The sequence below is a fragment of the Desmodus rotundus genome, unplaced genomic scaffold (genome assembly GCF_022682495.2).
Source record: "Desmodus rotundus isolate HL8 unplaced genomic scaffold, HLdesRot8A.1 manual_scaffold_63, whole genome shotgun sequence".
NCBI lineage: Eukaryota > Metazoa > Chordata > Mammalia > Chiroptera > Phyllostomidae > Desmodus > Desmodus rotundus.
Genome location: NW_026527674.1, coordinates 138573 through 162645, shown reverse-complemented (window position 1 = coordinate 162645; position 24073 = coordinate 138573). Strand labels below are relative to the sequence as shown.

At 48.9% G+C, this 24073-nt stretch overlaps 1 long non-coding RNA gene and 3 pseudogenes across 1 annotated transcript; 3 read left to right on the top strand and 1 right to left on the bottom strand.

The window, feature by feature from the left end:
- Positions 1–771: 771 nt before the first annotated feature.
- LOC139440642 (uncharacterized) lies at positions 772–15432 on the bottom strand. Its single transcript, XR_011650837.1, has 3 exons — positions 15041–15432; positions 5144–5265; positions 772–2911 (listed from the first exon to the last, which is right to left on the bottom strand). It is a non-coding gene; the product is annotated as an uncharacterized lncRNA (long non-coding RNA).
- On the top strand, positions 9567–10231 carry LOC128780175 (alpha-1,4-N-acetylglucosaminyltransferase pseudogene; annotated as a pseudogene).
- Positions 15433–15537: 105 nt separating the features above from the next.
- On the top strand, positions 15538–16481 carry LOC139440645 (heterogeneous nuclear ribonucleoprotein M-like; annotated as a pseudogene).
- Positions 16482–16509: 28 nt separating this feature from the next.
- On the top strand, positions 16510–17136 carry LOC128780174 (heterogeneous nuclear ribonucleoprotein M pseudogene; annotated as a pseudogene).
- Positions 17137–24073: the final 6937 nt, after the last annotated feature.

Here is a 24073-nt window from a genome sequence, read left to right as displayed (position 1 = left end):
GAGGACCTACTAGGTGCCAGGCACTAGGCTGTGTGCTTCACTTGCCTGATTCCTAACCACAAATCTGCAAAGTGAGCCCCAGAAGTCCCAGTAGACCTAGAAGGCTAGAAGATGTAAAGGGACTTGCCCAAGGCTGAGGATCTGACTCCACAGCTGAGTGACTGTAGAATCCATGCCCTTGCTCTCCATGGCTCTGGCCATGTCAGTGCATAGCATGCATGCTGCAGCTATTGTTCAAATCCTTCCCCTCGCCTGTCTTAGGCTCTTGATGGCCAGGTGTCTGACACATGTAGTCCACACGTCTTGCCTAATTTGGACTCTCTTCTCATTTTTCAGATCCTATCTCAGCTCTTTCACTGACTATAGTGGCCTTGGTGCCAGTGAAGGAGCCCTATATCCCAGGGCTTCCCTGATCCTGCAGTTTCTTGTTACAGCTGTTGAGGGTTCCCATCATTCCATCTTTGGGGCCTACACAATCCCTCCCTTCAGGTTCCAGCCTCACAATAGGAGCATAGACTGGAGGCGCATGAGTGTCCTGGATGTGGGCCGTGTGACACGGGAAATGGATGTGGCCACCCTGCAGGAGAACCTCATTGGCATCACCTTCTGCACCTTGGACCGGGAGGTATGCAGCCACTGTTCGCAGCCTTTGGACCAGGCGCTGCTCAATGTGCTGCGCCTAGCGCAGCTCTCCATCCAGTACCTGCTGCATTGTCAGGACTTCCTGAATACCAGAGTTACCATGCTGGAGGTGCACCTTCAAGCCAGCCTGAGACAGCTGTCACAGAGTCAGCAGGAGCTGGACTGCCAGGCTGAGGAGCTCAGGGATTTGAGGAAGGAAATGAACAAGCAACGCAAGATGATCAAAGACTTGCAGCAGCTTCTGCAATGGTCAGTGGCCAGAGCTACTATATGGTGAGGAACGTCAACAGGCAAGGAGACTGGGAGGCCTGGGTGCCCAGCCACTGGTCCACCTGGGCAACACCTTGCCCTGGGTCCTGAGGCTGCTATGGGCGATAGCCATTGGTTAGGAGCCATTGGTTAGACGCTGCTCATGGCCAGAGGGCCTGAATGTCTCGTTAGGTTATGTCTACTATGTGTGTGTGTGTGTATATCATACATGTGTGGCAGATGTGTGTATGAAGGATGTGTGTGCATCAAGTGTGTGTTTATGGAGAGGTTGTGTCTAAAGCATGTTTGAATGTATGAAGGGTGTGTGTGTGTGTGCTTATGGAAGGTGTAAATATTTGTGTCTGATATGTGTATGTGAATATGTGGAGGGTCCATTTGTGCATGGTATGTGTGTGTAGTGTGTGGTATGTAATGTGTGCTGGGGAGTATGTGGGAGTGTACATATAAAGATATATTTATGGTTGTGTGAATGAGTCAGGGTGTACATATGTCTAAGGGTTTGTGTATTCGTGGTAGGTGTGAGGGTATATCTATGTGTGTGTACATGAGCCCCAGGTGTGTAGAGAAGTGTATCTTTCCCCAGCAGATCCCTTCCTGTGGCTTCAGGTCCAGGCCCTGGTTCTGATAACACCCTCCCCACAACTCCCTGGGGGCTGCGAACCCACAGTCACTGTCCAGTCATCTCTTCATGTAGACTGGCCCCTTGTAGTCCATCCACCCTGCCCCCCCTTTCCACTCTTTCTCTACTTGCCTCCCTTGTTGTTGAAGCTTTTCTGTTCTCCAAGCCACACTTCACTCAGTCACGTATACTACCCATTCCTCTACTGTTTTTTCCACTGTCACCCCCAAAACAGTAAGATCCTCAGTGCTGTGGCTGCTCAGGTCTCAGTCCAGAGGATTCTTCCTTATGTTACCCAGAACTCTTCTTAGTAAATGTTTCCGTTACAAATGGGGCCTCGTGTCATCCTGCCCCATTGATGAATGTCAGCAACTCAGGAGCTGGGATGTTTGAAGGTCAGACTCTGTATCTTCTGAAACCAATTCCTAGGAATTTTGCACGCACGTGTTTATCTACAAGCTACAGATTAGTCAGAGTCAGCCTTTACCGAAACAATGTCAAAAGAATGGTGGGGTAGGTTACAATATACCACCTTTGTATTTCACTGTGACAAAGGAGGAATAAAAAGCACTTTCTGGAAAGGGCTTGTGAGCAGACAGTTTCAAGACTGTCCACATCATGCCTCCTTCCTCCTAGGGAGCCACATCTCAGACTCAGTGCTCGTGTCCAGGTTGCCATTGTAGTGGTGTTTGTAATAGTAAAGTATAAGAAAGCAAAGTACAAAGGGCCCACATTGCAGGAGGTGCACCTAACTTGCCCGGTGTGATTTCCACCCAGTGTGGCACCAGTACTGACTATCCCACTCTGCTGTCATGGGCTTCTGACCTTCCAACCACTCTCCCTTTCTGAAGAGAAGGCATTCCTGCCTCCCACCAGGGGAACACAAAGCACGGTGCCATTCTGGTTACTGCCATTCAACCTTGGTGCCATCCATCTCACATACGGACATCATGTGATGTGTTGGGGTTTGGGCTGGTGAACTCTGAGCTCCATCCAGTTTCCAATAGGTGGTATGGAGAAAGAGGCTGTCCGTTTTTCATGGTGCTACACAGAACCACTGCTCACAGGAGAGCTCCCTGCTGCTTGTAACCTGCTGTGTTCTCTTTCTTTGAATACTCAGATTCGTCACGCAGGAAGGTGAAGGGTAAGTCTGCACGGGGTGGCTTCTCCCAGTCTCGGCTGCTGTCTTGGCCTTTTCTCTTTCCTGTCCCTCACCAGTCAGTCTCTAGGATGAGGCTGAGGGCATGCGGTGCCAAGCTCTCCAGCTGGGCAAAGGATGCTGAGAAGACCTTTGCTTTGGGACAGACAGGGCTCCAGCCAGGCATTTGTGCTGAGGGCGTTCCTTGCAGTGACTGGGTTTCTTGGGGGACCTTCTCGTCCCTGTAGAGGGATGGAGACATGGGGTAGGGGAAGATTCCTGGGGGCAGTGTTTCATGGGTAGGGTCCATGAACCGGCTCCTTCTAATTCACCTTGCCTGTGGCTTAGGCCATCGACCCTTACTTTGTTCCTGGTGAATAGCAACTTTACCCCAGATCTATGTGAATGTGGCCTGTTTGGAGTATCACTCACCTCTCTTGGGTACTCTGGTGTTCTGGTGTCTGTGCATGTGAGTGTGTGAGTGTGGAATGCACTGTAGGTACTGGCATCTAAAGCAGGCAGTAACGTACAGGGCACTGCTCTCACTTGGAGACCTTGGCCTCCGCTTTGAAACTGGCCCCTTGTACTCCATCCACCCTGCCTCCCCATTCCTATCTGCCTTTTCTTGAACACCCAAATGTCTCCTCCAATGCCCCGCCTTGAGGCTAGACATTTCCTTCCCAGCCTTGCAACCAGCCTAGAGAGGCACTATTCCTGTGGGTCTGAACTTCCCAGGGTTGGGGCTCAGGTGAGCGCTATGTGCTTTGTCAGCACTTAAGATTCATTGTCTCACTATCCTGTCCCCACGGTTTAATGTGGGGTGGGCATAGATATCTTCATGATCTAGAAGAAGACACTGAGAATTAGACAGTTTGGAGGCCTAGCCAGCCAGTGAGGGGGCAGTGCTGGCCTGTCTAGTCTGTACCTTCTGCCTTCATTTTCTTTGTTTGTGACCACTGCTCCTGCCTGCCCCTCTCTGGTGGAGAAATGACCAGTGGCCTTACTTGTCCTGACTGGCTCTGGCATGCGGTCCCACACATTCTCTCAGCCTGGGGTGGGGTCCAATTCACTAGAGCCACTTAATCTTCCTTCTCCGCAGGGGGCACTATGGGTCTGAAGGCTATGAACATGGAAATGCATTCTTCCAATCAAGGTGAGACCTCGTTTCCTTCCCTGGTGACCAACACTGAAACGGATTTGCTGATGGGGTGAAGGGAACTAGAGCCATGAAAGCCAGGACTGTACAGTAAGAAGGGGGTCCCCTTACTCCCAGGCTACAGGGATCCCCACTCCAAACTCTGTACGTAGTAGGGTTGGGGTGGGCTCTGAGAATCTGTATTTCCCGTAACTTAGCAGCTGGGGCCAGTGCTGTGGCTCACACTTTGTAAACCACTGCTCTTGAGCCGTGGGTTCTCAGGCCTGCTTGTTTCTTAGAAGATCCAGGGAGTTTCAAATATAAATATGAAGGGCAGGGGCCCTCCCCAGAGATTCTGAAGGAACTAGCTTGGCATGGGGCCCAGGTGGTTCAGACATACAGCCAGGGTTGATTACCATCTTCAATGTGAATGTTTGAGGGTCTTCTTGTGTGGCACCAGCACCCAGCACTGGCCTGTTCACACTCATGTGGCTTGTCAGTAAATGTCTTCTCAGTGAATCCAAGGGCTGGTCCAGTTCTAACTGCAGTGGCCCCCACACTGGGCAAAAAGAGCACTCAGGGAGGATTCGCAGAGTCAGCCTAGATGGCCCCTGCATAGCAGTTGCCCCATTTCATTGTAATTGCTAGTTTGGTTACCCTGTGGGTGGGTATTTCTTCAGCTGTGGTCTATGGCTCACCTCCACCAGAATCATCTGGGCAACATAAAATACAGATTCTAGAGCCCTTCCCCAGACTTATGGAATCAGCATCTCTGGAGGGAGGTGGGGGCAGGAAATGCATGTGCCTTTGAACCTCTTTGGATTTGGATGTTTACCACATCTGAATTGGAGGGAGAACATCTGACCTAGACAATAAATGTAAAGAGAGCAGGAACCTGTGTATCCTGTACACCATGTTATCCACGTAAAGAGATAAAATTTGATGCAGTGGGTTCAGGGTATCAGGAGGAGCTGGCTGTGGCTGTGCTGGCAGCCAACAGGGCCTGGAATCTGGTATCAGAATGGAGTCAGGGAACGAGCTGCTGCCAACACTCAAGTGTGAGGCAAAAGCCTGCATCCTCAAGTTGTCCTGAGTGCAGGACTGAGCCCAGATCTTAGAGGTCCAGGCTGGAAGGGAATGAGAGACCTGAATGTGGCTAGGGGGTCTGGGCAGAGGAGCCAAGGAACATAAACACCCCAGCTTCTGACCCAGGATGGACACGCGGACTGGGTCAGTGGCCCTGAGGGCATGAGCCAAAACCCAGGATCCCTGGGGAAGGGAGGGCCAGGTGGGTGAGGTGGGGCTTTGGGGATGGAGGTTTCGGGCACCCGAGGCTGACCTTGGTGATTGGCTCCTGCTACAGAGTCAACAGATTTGCAAGATGAACGGCAGAAGGTGCTGGAAGCTCAGTGACAGAACATCAGCTTGCTGAAGTTGGTGGGCGAAACCCTGGGGAATGACCTGCAAGAGAGACAGGAAAGCACAGGCAGAAAAAGAGTAAGTGTCAGGGCCACCGTTGGGACACAGGGCGCTGTCAAACTGACGAAGGTGCTGTGGTTCTTAATTTGAAGGCTTCTTCATCTTATTTGTTGCAATGGGGGAACCATTGGTCTCTAACAGTAAAAATCCACGCAGCTTCTCCCCTCACATCCTGGTGGCAGGGGAGTCTCTTCCTCTGTTTCTTCCAGTGGTTGCTTCAGATGCCACCCTGTGTGCTGACTTCTCCATACAGTCTCCTCATTGGTTACTTTCTACTGGATCTCTACTCCTGACCGAGGGAATTTCATTGGCTCAGTCTGGCCTCTGCATTGGTCCCTTGAGTTAAGTGTCCATCACAGGTGCACAGAGGCCACACACACTGAGCAGGTAGCTGTTGGTAATCCAGGAACTCAAAGCCTGTGAAGTACAGACTAGGCTTCAATGCTGTTGCGTCCTCATGCTCCTTTTTAACCAGAGCATGCATATTATCATTAAAGTCATTGATAAAATCTCCTAATACTGTTAAATAAAATACCCCCGTCTTATTAACAAAGATGGACATGATGTTATTGAAAAGACTATCGGTGTAGATTCAGATTAGAAGAGAGATGGACACCTAGGTTACTTCAGCAATGATACTGTCCCCTTTGTTTCCAACTCCTGCTTAATCTAACTTTCTCCCTATGTTCAGGCCTATTTAAGACATTTCTTTTGTGAACTAGAAGAGATGAGAAAAACATTACATACACATACATGCCTAGCTCATGGACACAGACAGCAATGTGTGGTGAAGGACAGAGCAGTCTGGGGCTGAGTGAGGTGGGCAGTGGCGGGGGCAGGGAGGGAACGGGGTACATCTGTAATGGTGTCAACAATGAAAAAGTTGTACTTCTAAAAGAATAAATAAAAAGGAACCATTTCTTTCTAACCTTGAAAGAATCCACATCCTGGATTTAGTTGCCTAATAAGACCCAATGGGCTCTGGGTACATGTCAAAGGTCCAAGCAACTTCCAGGAGGTCTTAGAAGGGTACCTGGCATTTGTTTTGGGCAGTAGGTTTCAAACATTGGTAGCTGCACAGAACGACTCGTCCATCATAAGGATAGTGCCTCAAGTACAAAGAGGAGCAAGCCGTGAGCTCCCAGCCGAGGACTCAGTCAGCTTGTGGAAAGGCATGCTCTGAGCCTCGTACACTGTGATGTGGGTGGAATTGTGTGCAGCCCCTCTGTACCATCTTGCTCTGTGTGTTCTGCTGAGGCACCCAGACCCTCAAGCAGCACCCTTTTGGCAGCCTGTGAAGCTGCTGCCTGCCCTTCTCAGCCACTCTTGTCTTGCTCTTCCAGACTGCCAGGTACTGGTCCCAAGGGCTCTTGGGGCAGCAGCAGATTTAAAGGCTTAGGGGAGCAAGAAGGAGGGGCTCCCCTGTCCCCTAAGGGGAACTGTTGTCTCTCTCGGATGCAAAGGGTGTCCCCTCAAGGACTTTCAGACACTTTGTGAAGCACAGGGGCGAGAAGGAGGGGAAGTTTTCTGAATGGTGCAGCAAGGCTTCAGGTAAGCTGGTGAGAGGGCTTGCTTGGGGCACTGACCTGGGAAGGCCCTGGGTTGTTTGCATGTGTCGGGGGTTGGTTCTAAAGGGTGACACAGTGGTAGGGTCCTCACAGGTGACTGAGTCTGAAAGCCTCTGTGGGGCAAACAGAGTCTGGGGTGGATGGAGAGTGCAGGGGTGAACACCAGGGTCCTTCAAGGAAGCAGAGGGCAGCCAGAGTTCCAGCAGGTGGCCTGCCCAAACGCTTCTCCTAGGATTGGCTCTTTGCTGGGCAGCTTAGCTCTGCTTTGCTTTACCTGCTTTGACCACAAGGTGAACTTTGCTAATGTAGAGAGAGCTGCTTGTTAGTTTTCAGGCTCTAGAAAGCAGGCCAGGCAGTGCTGGCACAAGACCCACAGCCCCGGGAGCTGCTGCTCCAGGCAGAGGTAAAACTCAATGAACACTGTTCTGAAGCAGCAGGAGGGCAAAAGGCTGGGCCAGTCCTGCCTCTGGACAAAGCTTCCTGTGGAGCTCAGACTTTTCCCTGTCTGAGGTCATTGCTGCTGCTTTGCCCTGGCATGTCATGACAAGGGAAGGCAGGTGGTTCTTGTGGAGGGTTAAAGGACATGGGCAAGTAACCTTCAACGTCCGCCCTTAGGGAACTTTGGGAACAAGGGTAGTTGTGTTGCTGGGTTCTGGGGCCTCCCCAGTTCCAGAGGATTCCCAGATCCACGGGCCTGCTATAATTGGATCTTGGAGTGGGGTGGAGGGGCTTCCAGTCAGTCCGTGTCCGCCCATACAGGGTTGTACCCCAACTCCTTTTACCCCATCCACTCAGCCATGGATGCATGTGGCCAGAGGGAGGTCACGTCTGTTGTCTCCCTGTGTCCAGGCAGGCCCACCCACAGCCCTTCATGCAAAGGGGTTTTCCAGAGTATGCCCTATGTATCATAGGAATAGGAAAGATAATTTTGATTGGTACATGGATGAATAATTTTATAATACTTTTTTTTTCTGTTCGTGTGCATTAGGAAAATATTACTAACAGCCATCCATGAACTCATGGAAATTATTTCCTGGACAAGTATGAAGTGGGTATTTTATGTTTAAAGGAAGTTTCACATTATGCAAAATGTCAAAGAGACAACAGAACACTTGGTATGAGAATATGCTAAATTGTGTCCATAATATGGGGAAGTCTGTCCAGTTTAAACTTGTTGTCTTAAAATGTCTAAGGAAAGGACAGTTGTTGATCTTGCCCAGAAATCAGAGGAAGGGTATTTGTCCTGCCTGCTAACTTGCCTTTCACACTTCCATTTCAGTTCCTACTGCTCTGCCTCAAACGTTCATTCGTTCACTCATTCGTTTCACACAGTGTTTGTTGAGGCTGGTCTGCACCAGGTCACGCCATCTTCATTGGTATACAGGACTCAGTGATGTGACGGAGCCAAGCACAGGGTGGTGGGAGCACAGAGGACAGAGGGGACAGGCAGCTAGGAAAGATGAATGGGAGCCCCCTCTAAGTCCCCATCACATCCTCAATTTATTATATATGCAAAGACCCTTTTCCAGAGGTAACAGTTGTAGGTTCCAGGACTCCGGACCTCATGTCCCTTTGCATGGCCAGCATTCAGTCTACCTCAGTATTCATGTCTAAAAAAGGGAGACTCCCACCCTCTCTGCCTCATTCCCCTGGGGCTTCCTTGGGTGGAGGTCACACTTGTCCCTAGGCACTGTCATTTGGAGACATTTTCTAGACTAAGAGGCAAGGCTGAGTGTACGAGTGTATGTGTCTCGTGAAAGGAGGCAGGTATGGAATAAATCAGTGTCTCTCTTCCCCCATGTGACTTTAGATGCCAGTCTTCCTGCCTTTTCTTCTGAAGAGCCCAGAAGTCTCAGAGCGGGACCTGCGAGGAGGAGGTGCTCACCAGACTGGGATTTTACTGCAGTTGCCAGCACAGGGTTCCTAACAAATGGCCACTAGTGTTGCCCTGGGCCGGGACAGGGTGGACCACTGTCAGTGGTGAGGGTGAGGAGGGACCTGGGGCAGTGCCCATTGTGGATAGCAGGATGAATAAACTGCCACTGGTCTCACCACTCTACCCTGCTGCCAACCTGGCTCCAGAAATCTGCTTTACAAGAAGCTGACCACTTCCTTGCCACCATGCTGCCTCCTGGACGCTTATACCGAGACTATGAAACTTGGGATTATCATTTCCAATGATTGTTTTGTATTATATTTCCCTTAGATAGTTAAAGAGTTCGAACATGATATTAATATATGTTTATGTTCTACTTTGAGTGAATAGCATAGTTACTGTGTGTGATTCTTGTCTCTTCCTTGGTGCTGGGCTGCTCAGCTGACTCCCAGGAAAGACTCAATCAGGAACACATGCTCCTGACACATGTGCCTGCTATTCTGTGTGGTCTCAGCTGGTTCTGTGGGGAACAGCTGTTAGGGATGGCCCAATGTGTCATCAGCTGCTGGTGACCACCACGTGTGCTGCCCTGATTGGGCAACTGAGTTTGCCCCTTCCACTGCTTTCATTTTTTTATAAAACGATTGCACGAAATCCTAAATGCCACTGAAGTCTTCCCATGCATACTGATTGCTGCAACTATTTACTGAAAGTCACCTTTATGGGATGGAAGAGGCAAGTTTAGTAAACTCTCAAAATTGGACTTTTGGCCACTAGAGTTTTGGGAAGCTGGCTTGCTGGGCCCTCCCCAGCTCCCAGGCCCTGGCCTCCTGCTGTGACCTCAGACCACTTCCCTGCTGCTGGGGGCTGATGCCCACCTGCTCCTGAAGATCAACACCAGTGCACAAAGAAACTGGCTGCACGTCACCTCAGATGCCTTCTGTCTTACAGTCATCTGGAAGTGCAGGGGCATCTACAGGAAAACCGATGTCATTTCCATCAGGCCCAACACCGAGAAGAACTTTTTGGCTGCACAGGCTTCTCGGTACACTAGTGATGGCATGTCTGGATTCCGCCCCTGCCACACCTCAGCGTGAGAGTGCATGGACAACTTTGTTGAACACTACAACTCACACATATGGGGCAAGCAGGGACCTGAGTTGATGACGAGGATGTTGAGACTGTGGTGCAAACTTGAAGACTTCCAGGGGGTTAGTGACCTCAGGTGTTCAAACTTGTCCTTTCTCCACCCACAGAGAATTCACCCTTTCTCCTGTCCAGAGTAGAGGCCGTGCTATGAAGTCTGGGACACAGACCCCAGCTTCAACCACTCCTAAGCCCTGCATCTGTGGAACTACATGAACCAGGAAGGGGGAGGCATGGTTAGAGGCACCAACACGCTGGTGGAGAATCTCTGCCACAAGCACTGTCCCAGACGTACAGGGATCTGATTCAAGGCCCAGTGGGCTTGGTGACTAGGGACTTGGGTCCAGGGAACAAATAGAGCCAATGCTGGTTTGTTGCTGCTACATCAGGAAACTACACACTGCCTGGAGAGCCACACTTTCCCTTGATGGCCTCTGTCCCCAGGGGTGTGGGACCTTACCCACACGTCAGTTAGGGTGAGCTTCCCCTGTCTGACATAGACAAGTCCCAAAGACTTTTGGCCTCATTCCGTGTCAGGCACTGACCCTGGCGCCGCCAAATCATGTGTGTGCGCTATGGTAGAGGTGGCACTGCAGATGGTGACAGCTTCCCAGGGCAACGTGATCTAGTCCTCTATCACCTCTTGGTCTCCTTGGGACATGGAACAAGCCTGGCACACAGCAGCACTCCAGAACTCTCCAGAGTAGGGTGTGGCCGGTCTGTATCAGCCAAGGTTGGAGTCTTTCCCTTTGGCCTCAGAGACAAGAAAAACTGGGGCACATGTCAAGTCCACTTTCTCACAACAGCCCTGCAAAAGAAGGCACCACACTTACACATGGGGAGATAGAGGCTGGTGAAGATGGCAAACACAAACAAGCACTCTCACAGCTATTTTCTGCACACTTCAGGAGTACCTTAGGAGGAGATCTGGGAAGCAAAGGCTCCCCTCAGATTTCACACTGGTCTGAACTTGGAGGACACTCTCTGACTGCGAGAGCCAGGGCTGAGCCTACACATGCTTTAGCTGAGTTAGTTCTCATAATGACCCTGCTCAGTAGAGTTCATTTTACCCACTTTGCAGGGAGGTTAAATGACTTTCCCAGGGTTACACAGCTTGGGAATATGGAATGTAAATGAATCTTTGACTCCAGAGATCCAGGCTCTTCCCTCCCCTGCAGTGATCAGGAGGAGTTCCTGGGGAGAAAAGTACACCCTGACCTGAAGAGGAGGAGGCACAAGATGCCCCATCAAGGCAGGTTCTCATAGGCCTTCCTACTTGGTCCTGGTCACTGTGCCAGCACATTTTTAAATAAACATTTTAAAAATTGTGATAAAAATGTACATACCATAACGGTTGCCATTTTAACCATTTTAAAGTGTGTATCCAGTGGCATTAAGCACATTCACATTATTGTGCAAACAATAGCACTATCCACCCCTAGAACTTTTCAATCATCCAAAGTGAAATTCTCTGCCATTAAACACTAACGCCCCACTCCCTGCCCACCCCCTCTCAGCCCTCGTAACCACTATTGTAGATTCCCGAATATCTCTGTGGACTTCACTATTTCAGGTATGATGTGTAGTGAAATCAGGTTATATTTGCCCTTTGGATCCTGGCTCACTTCCCTTAGCATAATGTTTTCAAGGTTCATGTAACATGCATCAGAATTCCATTCCTTTTTAAAACTAAATAATATTCTTTTGTATGTATGTACCACATTTTTTAATCCATTTGTAGGTCGATGGACACGGGTTGCTTTCACCTTTGGCTATTGTGAATAATGCTGTATACACTTGTATGTGCCAATACCAGTTTCTGCTTTCAGTGCTCTTCAATACACAGCCAGAAAGGGACCTGCTGGACCCTGTGCCAATTCTCTGTTTAATTTTTTGAGGAGTCGCCGTTCTCTTTTCCACAGCACCTGTACCATTTTCACACCCATCGGCAATGCACAGGCTTCCAATGTCTCTGCACCCTTCCCAACACGTGTTCCTATAGGATTTTACTTTATGCCCCAAGATACAGAGCTTGGCAGGCTGCTGCTCAGGTGAGAGAAAAGCCTTAAAGAAATTCCCGGAAATGGGAGTCTCAGTTAAGCCGGCTGGCTGTAGGACAGGATTATGGACTAATATTGGAGAGACAGAGCACTTTGGTCCTGGGCTTCACAGCTAGATGCACAGGACAGGCCAGCAGGTTTGGGGAGGAGGATAGCTGACATCTGATCAAGCCTGGGACTCGCCCAAAGGACTAGAGTGGGGCCAGATGAAAAATCAGGAAGGTCCCTTTGGTTTAGGTCTGGTGGCCTGGGCTGTCTGCCCAAGGGTCTACAGGTGCCCCTGCTTTGTGCCATTCACATGGATCCTGGATTTTCCTAAGGGATTAAACGTGGCATTCCCTCCTTTGCCCTCCTATCAGGTCTAAGAATATCTCATCCAAGAGGAATGAGGGGAGAGGCTCCACTTCTCCTCATAGTTGGTGGGGCACCTGCCCAGGCAGGGAGCAGGTGGCATTCCTGGGACACCCCAGGCCTCAAGCTACAGTTGGGGAGAAGTTCTCTTCTCTCTGTCCCACTGGTCGCAAGGAGGCGGCATAGGGATCTTTCACACCCTCGAGAGCACAAGCTTCCCAGGCTGGGGAAGCATCCCCACACAGAGCAGCCATGTGATTTCTGGCAGTGCCCTGAGTGGTTGGACGCTATTGGGTGTTGCTGAGTAGGTGAGCACAGTTGAGTGAGCCCAGAGGTGGGGACCAGCTGAGCTGGGGAGCCAGTACTGTGGCAACTCTGCCCACTCTCTTGGCTCCGGGAACCCGTAAGTTAGCCAGGTAGCACAGGAAAACCGCCAGGAGATAGGCCCCAGGTGGGAAGCATCTGTGCAGTTCCAGTGATCTGTGCCTCGGGTGGCAAGAGGCTAAACATCACCTGTTGCAGACACCCTCACGGCACTAATAATTTATATTTAAAAAGCAGCCATATCTTCATTAAAAAATCACCTGTATGCCCAGCTTTGTAGAAGTTGGTGGGCAGGTTTGAGAAGAACTACAAAGCCCCTAGGAATTGTTTCCCAGTGGCATTGCTGCCTCCTGCGGTGGTGAACACCCTTCACTGGGAATATGCAAAGCAAGGGTTCCCTTCCTTGGCTGTGGATTGCCCCAGGTAGAAACAATCTCTTGAAAAAGGCCGACAGTTTGAAATGCTAGCATAAATCCCATTCTTTTGGGTCCTATTAATTCATGACATTGGTCTGGGATTGGGATGTTTCTTGGAACCCATGAAAACGTCGAGACATGGTTAACAAACTTCAGATTTTCTAATGACAGTCATTTCTGCCTGTGTTCCTGTTCCCAGATGTGGGAGAAGCAGTGCACTGCTAATTCCATGTGGAGAAACTAGGGGTTCCAACACCTGCGCCTCAAGGAATGTGATTTCCAGGTAACCAAAGTGAAATGAGGTGTCTCATTTGACTTTGTGGGCTGGACTCAGCTGTGAAGTTGAGTCTGTGGAGATCCAGGGAGACTTGAAGGTCTCCAGCACTTACTGTATTGAGATTTGCCTTAACCTTTCAGTGCTTGCTGTCAGTGAAGAAACCTCAGGTACTGTAATTTCCATCGTGAGAAATAATTTATGTATCATCACCAACATCATCGGGAGGTCATTTGCCATATTCCCAAAGCTTCAGAGTCAAACAGAACTTGAAGGTTTACTCAGTAGCTGAGCGATTTCGGGGAGATCCCACAGCGTTTTGAGCCTCAGTGTTTATGTTTATCTGTTGAGGCAAATCACAGCTACATACCGGGCTGTAGGATGGCTAGAAAGAGTAGTCTGAAAGGCTGGCACAGTGCCTGGTACATAGATAAGTGCGGGGCAAAGGGTGGCTGCTATCATCATCATAATCCTCAATCCCCACAGTTTTCCTCACCCTTTGATGTCAGAGAATTAGGACAACTGAGAATTGCACTGTAGGGATTTCAGTGGAAGACAAGAGTCATACTTTTGGTGCTTAGTAAAACCATATGAACTAGGACTACTAATTCAGAATCCTGTATACCAGGGCATCGGGGCTGCCACCATCAGTTTTAGAGATTGCACTCAGAGTGTCAACGTGAGGGATTTAGGGCTGCTCGGGAGGCAAGCGACAACACTGTACTCACATCTTGACAGTGAGTGTGGACTTTGGGGCTTCTCGCTGGTGAGCCTCAGCCCACCCACAAGGCCTCCTGAGCTTTCATTAGTGGTCAGTAGGATTAAGCTATGGACACAGATGGCCAACAAATCAATCACTTTACGAAGTGTGAACAGCCTTTGACTCTGAGGAGCCCAAATTAAGGATTCCAAACTCCATTCTTATCCTTTCTCCTAATTCATGCTGGTCCATAGCCTCACTTCAGCAAGACCCCAAGAATATAGAATTTTGAGGCAGATAGTCTAAGATTTTGACAACTTTGTTTTAGTTTAATAGCCATCTGGGCTGCAGGTAATATTGCAGGGGCTGGAGTCCAACAGATGTGAATAAGACAAGGCGTCAGCCCTTGTGGGCCTCAGAGCTGCAGGAGGTGGAGGTCGGGTGGGGGGAGAAATGAGACAGAAACATCTGCTGGGTCCCCTCTTGGTTCTTCCACAGCACCCTGTCCTAGCTCCTACCCCCACACCACTCTGTACAATAATTTCTGTGTAGTTTCCCCTCTTCCTGGAGAACAAACTCTGGAGTCAGACACCATCACCTACTAGTGGTATGACTGTGGGAAAGTCATTTGCCTTCTTGTTGTCTCTTTCTGTTCCTTCACCAGTATCCTGGGTTGTTGTGGGAATTAAAGGGGATGATACCTGTAAAGCTTTATTATCTCTGCATGAAGCAACAACAGTCTAGGACTTCTAACTATTTCTGTCGACAATGGCTGAGCCTGTCGCCGAGGTCCCCATTAATCCTCAGTACGAATCAAGGTAACGGGCACATTGTCAGGGCTCAGGAGTCATTTGTTGACGGGATGGATGAGGGACCCTGCACAGCCACCTCAGCACAGGCCAGGATGTGATGAGGGCGACCCCCGGAGAGCGTGCTCTGTGCTCTGGGCGCCCGGAGGTGGGCCAGGAGTTGCTGACTGTGGGCCTGGGACGGATTTATGATGGCGATCACGTGTGAGCAAGGCCTTGAAGCGTGCACTCACCTTCAGTGTGGGCAGAAGGATGTGGAGAGCGCCAGCTACAGCAACAGGCAGCCTCTCCGAGCGGCGAGGAGCTCAGAGTCTGTAACCAGGCTGATTGGGTTTGGGTCCCGTCTTCTACCCCTCCGACAAGCTTCTTCCTTCTGTGTGGCTTAGACAATAATCTCCCTCTTCCGGGAGTGTTGGGAAATGACACGATATTCTTTATAAAGCACTAAAACCAGTGCCTGTCAAAGAATAGTCCAGAGTTAAGACAGTCTAGGAAGCGACACAAACCCCGACGGGGAGAAAATGGCGGCGCGGCTCCCAACGCGGCCGAGGAGGCAGCGACCGCACTCAAAATGGAGGCGGAGCGCGGCGCGCACAGTGCGCCTGCGCCAACCTGGCTTCAGCCGGAAAGCGGGGAGCCGGTGACTTCCTGCTCCCGATGAGGAGGGAAAGGAGCAAACAAAAAAGAGGAGGCAGTTGCTCTGAGTCACATGCCAACCCAACCAAAAGACACAGAGCCTTCATTACAAACATACCTTTTGATGTGGAACGGCAGGCACTCAAAGCCCTGGTTGGAGAAGCGGTTGGTGCGGTAACGGAGGTGGAGCTCTGAATGGACGCTGAAGAACATCGGGGGGTGGGCGGTTGTTGGTTTCTAGATGGAAGAGAGCATGAAAGAAGCTGCCAAAATGCTGAACGAGCCTCCTGTGAGTGGAAGAACGCTGGAAGCCACAGAAGATCCTGAGGGTGAAGACGCCAGGAGAGCAGGGCGGAAGGCTGGAAGCCTTGGAAGCTCGGTGTGTGCAGCAAATCTGGGTTATGAAGTCGGCTGATAAGAGTGAAGGAGGTTTTTAGTATGGCTGGTGTGGTGGTGCTGGTGGCAGGTGGTCTAAGGATAAAGGTGGAAAAAGTCATGGAATAGGCATTGTTACTTGTGAACCGTCCACTGAAGCTGTACTAGCTAAATGTATTTTTAATGACCAACTGGTATTTGGATAGACCAATGCACATGAAATGGGTAAGAGGGCCTTACCAAAGGGAGATTTTTGTCCTTCCTGCGCGTCCACAGCAACTTCCCATGGATTTGGTGGTGAGGACAGGGGGGCGGCATGTCAATGCCAATCGCGTGAATAAAGGCATTGGCATGGGAAACACAGGGTCCACAGGAATGGGAAGGGAAAGCATAGGATTTGGAATAAATAAAACAGGAGGCATGAAGGGACCCTTGGTGGTGGTATGGAAAACTTGGGTCACTTTGTATCTGGGATGAACATGGGCAGCATAAAGGAAATCCTAAGTGATGCACTGAAAAGAGGAGAGATCATTACAAAGCAAGGAGGAGATTGGGCCCAGCATTGATTGCGTTAGGGGTGCCAGTATGGAGGGCATGGACACAGGCTTGGACTATAGCATGGATCACATGGGCTCTGAGATGCAGCGCATGGACCTGGTCACGAACCACATGGTCTGTGGCGTTGAGCTCATGGGTCATCCACTGACCTTGTGGGCCACCCAGACCATGAGTACATGGGCTTGAGCATGAAGCACATGGGTCCAGTGTTGGATGACATGGCCACCAGCTTGGAGGAGGTGGACACCAACAACCTGGAGTACATGAGCCTGGAACACATGGGTGCCAATGACCTGGAGTACCTGGATCTTGAGTGTGTGGGTGCCACATGCTTGGAGTGCAGGGTTCCCACCATAGGCTTGGTGCTGAATGCTGGCATTGACGGCAAGGGCCTGGCCATGGTTAGTGGTGGTAGTGCCAGCTTTGACCTTGCCCTCTAGGTGGACCATGGCACCTCTGGAGCAAGCCTCACAGGTTCCTAGGGTCAAGCTGGATCCCATGCTCCTGGGGTGGTCAAGAAGGCCTGCCAAATATTTGAAAGAATTCTCCCATTTGATTGTGCATGGAAGATGCTAAAAGACAAATTGAAGGAACATGGCCATGTGTTACATGCTGACAGGAAGATGGAGAATGGAAATCCAAGGAATGCCATGTGGTTAAGTTGGAGTCACCAGAGATGGCTGAACAAGCCTGGTGGATGATGAATGGGAGGAAGCCGAGTGGCCCAGTGACTGATGTTCAAATTGATAGAGATGCCTAAGTGGTTGCCTTTTTAAAACATCAATGCCCGACCTCTGAATTGGTATTTTTCTTGGCAACCATTTAAATTTGGGGGTGGATGTATGAAGATATTTTAAAAATTCAGTTGTTGTTGAGGTAATTTGAATTACTGTTTTCATCAGTGGGGTTCCATTTGACTGTTTGCATTGAGAGTGTAATGTGTGCAATTTTTTTGGTAGTTGTGGCCTCTTGTTCTAGCAGGCCCAGGGAAGTGGCATGAAATGCAGGAAGTGTGCCAGGTAAAAGGGAAAGCACAGTGTAAGCTTGATGAGAAATGGCAACTGATTCTCTATCTTCATGTCCAAGACGCAATCAGGCAGCAGTTCTCCAAGTGTGGTCCCAGGACCAGCAGCACCAGATTCAACTGGGACCTGGTGAGAAATACAGATCTCCAGACTTACTAATTCAGCAGCACTTGTTGACATTGAATATGACTTTGATAAGAAATACCGAGTCCTGAAAAAGAAGGTAGACAGCAAGGAATATGGTAAGTGGGAGATTCAGCTAGGAAGCTGATCTGGAAAGAGTTCCAAGAAATCTGTGAATGTCTCCTTAAGGAATCTGGAATGAGCCCATGAGGAACCCATGAAATCCATTCCCATGTGGATGAGGCTCAGTGGTGGATGCCTCTTTTAAACAGGGCATGCACTCCCGTTTTGCCACAGTGCCCAGCACTCCCTGTCCCAACACTCCCTACTGCAGTGGTTCTGAATTAATAAGTCTGGAGAACTGTACTTCTCACCAGGTCCCAGCTGAATCTGGTGCCTAATTGTACCTTGGACATCAAAATGGAGCATCAGTTGCCGTTTATCATCAAATTTGTGCTGTGGTTTCTCTTATACCTGGTGTTTCCTCCATTTAATGCAACCTTCCTGGGCCTGGTAGAATTTGGATTTGCAATTTGTGGTATAATCAGTATTGGAAGGTTTGTTCTAATGGTCCCAAGAGACAGGTTGACCAGCAAGAAAGAGATTTGGGAGTGTCTGAGTACTTCGAGCAGGCCTATGGTAGCTGAAGCTGTGGGTAGTGTGAGCTCATCCCCGGAGAGACAGTGCAAGGAGAGATGGGTGTGGGTGAAGCAGAATATGACAGGGACATTGGGACACTCAGTCTTAAAGGAGGAGTAAAAGGGTAATGACTGTTTAAGAAAGAGGCTGGGAGGAGCAATTTGTGAGGAGAGCTGAGAGACCTGATGATGGAGTGTTCTTGGCCTCATTGTTAGAGAGAGAACTGTGAGCAAACATCTGAAAAATAAAACTTAATTAGGTGAATAGTGAGTTCTCAGGTGAGTTTCCCGATCTGAAGGACAGAAACCAGGTGTCCTGTTACCCTGGGCCAGAGCAAGGCATGCTTGGTAATCTACTGTTGCTCCAAGGGGCAGCTTGTTGTGACCGTTGTCCCTAAGGTTCTGGTGGCATTATGGTAGCTTGACCTGAACGTGATAATATCTAGCCCACTTCTGTTATGCTCTCTTGCCTTGCCTTGACTTTTATTTCCTTTTTTCTTTTCAAATATTGTGACATATTAGGTAGAAATATGCCAGTCTTCTCCTCATGGCCATGGTTAGAGGTGCTTGTGGCTAAGGGTTTTGTTTTTTGAGTGTGCCTTGGGGAAGAGTGTCTGAGAAAGAAGCATGGGAGCCAAAATGGAAAAGGTGGGTCAGTGGGCCACCTGAGGGCCGTCTCCCAGGGGAGGATTGGCCCAAGAAGGCATGCTATAAATGCAGGGGAGTGAGTGAATGAATGAATGAGTTTGAGGGATAAGGATGATGATCTGAACAAAGCAAATTTTTAGAACAATTGGTTTTAAAAATCATGTTGGGTGTTGCAGAGGTCACAAGCGTTAGAAGCAGATGCATCTCCAGCTTTCTTCCATTCCGGGTTTGCCACCTGGGACAAACCACTTAGCTGTCCAGAAATCAATTTCTTTGTCTGTAAAATGGTCATAGCAAGGGCTGTTTGTAGTTTTGTATTTAAAGCTGGTACGTGGCACCAAGGCTGGGACTGGCTGCACTGCAGCTGGTGTTAGTACAGAGTGCATTCCCTTTGCCTGTCCTCCGTTCCCGCAGCACCCTGGGGGTCTGGAGGGCAGGGCTCCAACCCCCTTTTTTCTAAAAGAAGACAGAGGCTTAGGCAGGTCAGGACTTTCCCTGGAGGCCCTTGCCCTCTTTGCAAACTCACCACTACCATTTCCTCCAGTCCTTTCTCCTTCCTCGGTGACCTTTCCCTTCTCTTTCTATTGTACTTAAAAGTCTGAATCACATGATCTAGAAAGAACTTAAGTATAATCATACGTACTTCTTCGGGCCCCAATTCTAAGAGCCTCCAGGGAAGAAATTCTATTTTTCCCTAAACATTATAAAAGTAATAGATGTAGATGCATAGAACTTTAAATAGTATGGCGAGGTGGAAAATGGAAAACAACGTTCTCCTAACTTCCATTCTCATGCCCAGAGATAATGATTTGTCTGTTTTTCTAGAAATAGTCTATGCTTTTGAAATAATATATCAAAAATCACAAATTCATATATTTTATTGAATTTTTAAGATTATTTTATTGTTGCTTGTTGTATTCAATTTTATTATACCTGAATGGCAAATATGAAGAATTCATATACAAATGATCATCATTTGTGTGTGTAAGGCCTGGCTATCTATCTATCTGTTTATCTATCTAACTATTTACCCATCTCCTATGTCTGGACCCTCCTTCTAATCATTTATGTATTCTCATTTCACATTTCCATTTAACTCTTCCCACTATTGTAATACCTATACCTATTCAAATACATCTCTATATAACCATATAGAGATATATTTACATACATATCTATTTAATAAGTTATTAAAGAAATCATAATAATGGATCAGTTAAACAGAACCGTATACATGTATATCCATATATATATGAACACACATGTGTACATAATCCCATTATTCCCTATCAGTACAAGTAAAGCTGCATTATTCTCATCTGGAGATTCATAGTGTTTCATAGTATAGAGATACCATCTGTGTCCTCTATTGCACTTTGTACTTTGCTTTCTCATACTTCTTCTTATACTTTGCCATTACAAACAACACTACATTGCCAACTTTTACACGAGCACGTTTACTCACTTGTATGTGTTTATCTATAGGACAATGTTGAGTTAAAATGCCTGTTACTCCTGCCAAATTACTGTTCAAAGAGAGAGAACAATCTCTATGTCTACCTAGAAAGTGGAGATTAGTATCTGAGTCTTTGACAAAAATGGAACTATATTCAGGAAACCATCAGGTGTGAAAAAAAAAAGACCATGAGGATTGAGTTCAGTCTGAGTGCAGAGACACAGTCACTGTCTTAAGTCCCCACGCCCTCCCCAGCATGGCAGTGGTGGACACCATCTCACTTACATGCCCTTAGACAGAACATAGTCATGTGATCATACCTTACAGCCAGGGAAAATGGGATTTGTAGCCTGGCCCTGTCCACTGTGTTCTAGTAATTGAAGGAGAAAAGGGGAAGGAGCTTGGGGAGTGTGGTAGACCTTAGGTGACTCTGCCACCCATAGCAAGTTGTAGGACTTTATCCTGAGGTTAGTGTAGGGTTGGTTGCATATGACCAACACCTACAATTGACAGTTTTCCCCCCAAAAAGACCTCTGGCAGTGGGCTCGGGCATGGGGGATTCACTGAGGACCTACTAGGCGCCAGGCACTAGGCTAGGTACCTCACCTGCCTCATTCCTAACCCCAAACATGCACAGTGAACCCATAAGTCCCCATAGACCAAGAAGGCTTGAAGATGCGAAGGGACTTGCCCAAGGGGGAGGATCTGACTCCACAGCTGAGGGACTATAAATCCATACCCTTGCTCTCCATGGCTCTGGCCATGTCAGTGTATAGCATGCATGCTGCAGCTATTGTTTAAATCCTTCCCCTCGCCTCTCTTAGGCTCTTGATGGCCACGTGTCTGATACATGCAGCCCACACACCTTGCCTAACTTGGACTCTCTTCTTGTTTTTCAGATCCCATCTGAGCTCCTTCCCTGACTGCAGTGGCCTTGGTGGCACCCTCCCAAGGGGATCATCCCAGGGCTTCCCTGACCATGCAGTTCCTTGTTACAGCTGTTGAGGGTTCCCATTATTCCACCTTTGGGGCCTACACAATCCCTCCCTTCAGGTTCCAGCCTCGCACTAGAAGCATGGACTGGAGGCGCATGAGTGTCCTGGATGTGGGCCGTGTGACACAGGAAACGGATGTGGCCACCCTGCAGGAGAACCTCATTGACATCACCTTCTGCACCTTGGACCAGGAGGTGTGCAGCCACTGTTCGCAGCCTTTGGACCAGGCGCTGCTCAATGTGCTGCGCCTAGCGCAGCTCTCCATCGAGTACCTGCTGCACTGCCAGGACTTCCTGACTACCAGAGTGACCATGCTGGAGGTGCACCTGCAAGCCATCCTGAGCCAGCTGTCACAGAGTCAGCAGCAGCTGGAATGCCAGGCTGAAGAGATCAGAAATTTGCGGGAGGAAAGGCGCCAGCAACGGGAGATGATAGAACACTTGCAGCAGCTTCTGCAATGGTCAGGTGGCCAGAGCTACTATATGGTGAGGAATATCAACAAGGCAAGGGGAGTGGAAGGCCTGGGTGCCCAGCCACTGGTCCACCTGGGCCACACCTTGCCCTGGGCCCTAAGGCTGCTATGGGCCATAGCCATTGATTAGGAGCAGATTTTAGAGATGCTGCTCATGGCCAGAGAGCCTGAATGGCTGGTTAGGTTATATCTACTGTGTGTGTGTGTGTAGATCATACAGGTGTAGCAGATGTGTGTATGAAGGATGTGTGTGCATCGAGTGTGTGTTTATGGAGAGATTGTTTCTAAGGCATGTTTGTATGAAGGGTGTTTGTGTGTGTGCTTATGGAAGGTGTAATTACGTGTGTCTAATGTGTATATGTGAATATTTGGAAGGTCCGTTTGTATGTGGTATGTGTGTGTAGTGTGTGGTGTGTAATGTGTGCCCCTGAGTGTGTGGAAGTGTACATATAAAGATGTATTTATGGTTGTGTGCATGAGTCAGGGTGTAGGTATGTCTAAGGGTGTGTGTATTTGTGGTAGGTGTGAGTATATATGTTTGTGTGTACATGAGGACTTTGTGTGTGCACTTAGAGAGTGCCATGTAAGGGTGTATGTAAGAAGTGTTTGTGTGTGTGTGAGAGAGATGATTGTGTGCCAAGGGACTGATAGAGTGAGGCCCATTGTGGAAAACGATCTCCATTATTGAATCAAGTGACAGTTCATGAGCCTGAGTGGCATTTGAGCACTAGGATGTATTTGCATGGAAAGTGTGGTTTGGGGACAGTTGCCCTGTAATAAATTGTCATGTTGGCCAGGCCTGTTGCCACACACTGAGGATATAGTCCCAAGTCATGCTGGTTCAGATTTTCAAGAAATTCATAGTTTGAGAGTAGGTGGGACAGAAGGAATCATTAAAATAGAGTGGTAGTTGACAAAATTGGTGAATTGCTAATTATGACATAAGGGTCAGAACCCTTTCACTACTAAGTGACCAAACAATGATCTAAGTTGGGTTAGGCCAAGAAGGAATTTATTGGTTGACTTAACTGAAAAATCCAGGGTTACAGTGGCACAAAAGTATGGCTTTGTCCCAGGAACAAGATGGCACCAGAATCTCGTTTCTTTCTCTGAAGCTCTTGGCAATTCTTCCTCAGGGTAGATTCCACTCTCAGAGAGATCCTTACCTGTGGTAGGAAGTTGGGCCACAGTAATGCCAACTTCTCATTTTTCAGGATTTAAGGTTGCTCTGCCAGAGGGCCAAAGTTGTTCCCAGAACCCCAGCTAGTATTTCATGCTCTCAGTGCCTCAGCCAGTCACAGGGCCCTGGAAATGCAGGGCTCTGATTGGCTTTGGTATCGGTCACGTGTTTCATGGAGCTGGGGTGGACTGAAGGCCATTCCTTGAGTGTAAGATAAGGGTAACTCCCCAGAAGAAAGCTGGGTGCTCTTATCAGAGGAAGAGGGTATGGCTAATATACTGCCAGAAATGAACAGATGTCCTTTGTAGGTGGAGAAAGTGTTAAGGTAAATGGCTGAGGAGCTGTGGGAGCACAGAGGTGGGAGAGGAGGAGTCTTCCTGAGGTGGTGTTTCAACAAGCCTTGAATGTTGAGCACAGTTTTGTAAAGGAATGTTATGGGCAGGGGCAACCAAGGTGCCACAGTGAGAAGGACGCTCAGGGTAATGATTCTGGGTGGCCTGAGGTGGGTTTGGGCAGGAGACTGGTGAGAGGTGTGGCAGGAGAGGAGAGCAGAGCCAGGTCACAGTGGCCTTAAACATTGTGTAAGAGAGTGCATTTGAGTCTGAAGGCAGCGGTGGCTGTCCAACTTCAGGGACCTGTCTTTTGAGTGGGCTGCTTGAGGTGGAATTGGGGAAGCAGGTAAGGGTGCGATGAGGGGAAGGACTTGAAATGTGGCATAAGATGCTTTCTAAACTCTTCCGCAACCCACCCACCTCACATTCCTTCTGACAACTAGAAACTCATTTGTGTTATTTTAGAACTCCAGAGTGAGCAAAGTCTGTCAACCCAGGGTGGGGGGGTGGGGGGGGGGCTTTCATTTGACTTTGGGTTGTAAAAACCTTAAATCTCAGTTGTATGAATCAGACCTAAGTCTATTTTTCCGTCTTATGAGCACAGTGTAGAGAGAGGTATTCTGGGGCTGGTGCGGAAGGACACAACCATCACGGACCCTGTTCTTTGTGGGTTTCTTTGCCAGCCTCATCATGTGACTTCTACCTCATGGTCCGTGATAGCTGGCTATGTTCCACCTCTCAAGTCCAAGTCCACATTCAATTCAGCAGGGTGGGGCAGGGGGAGGAATGTCGTGTCTCTTTCTTCAATGACACTTCCCAGAAGTTGCA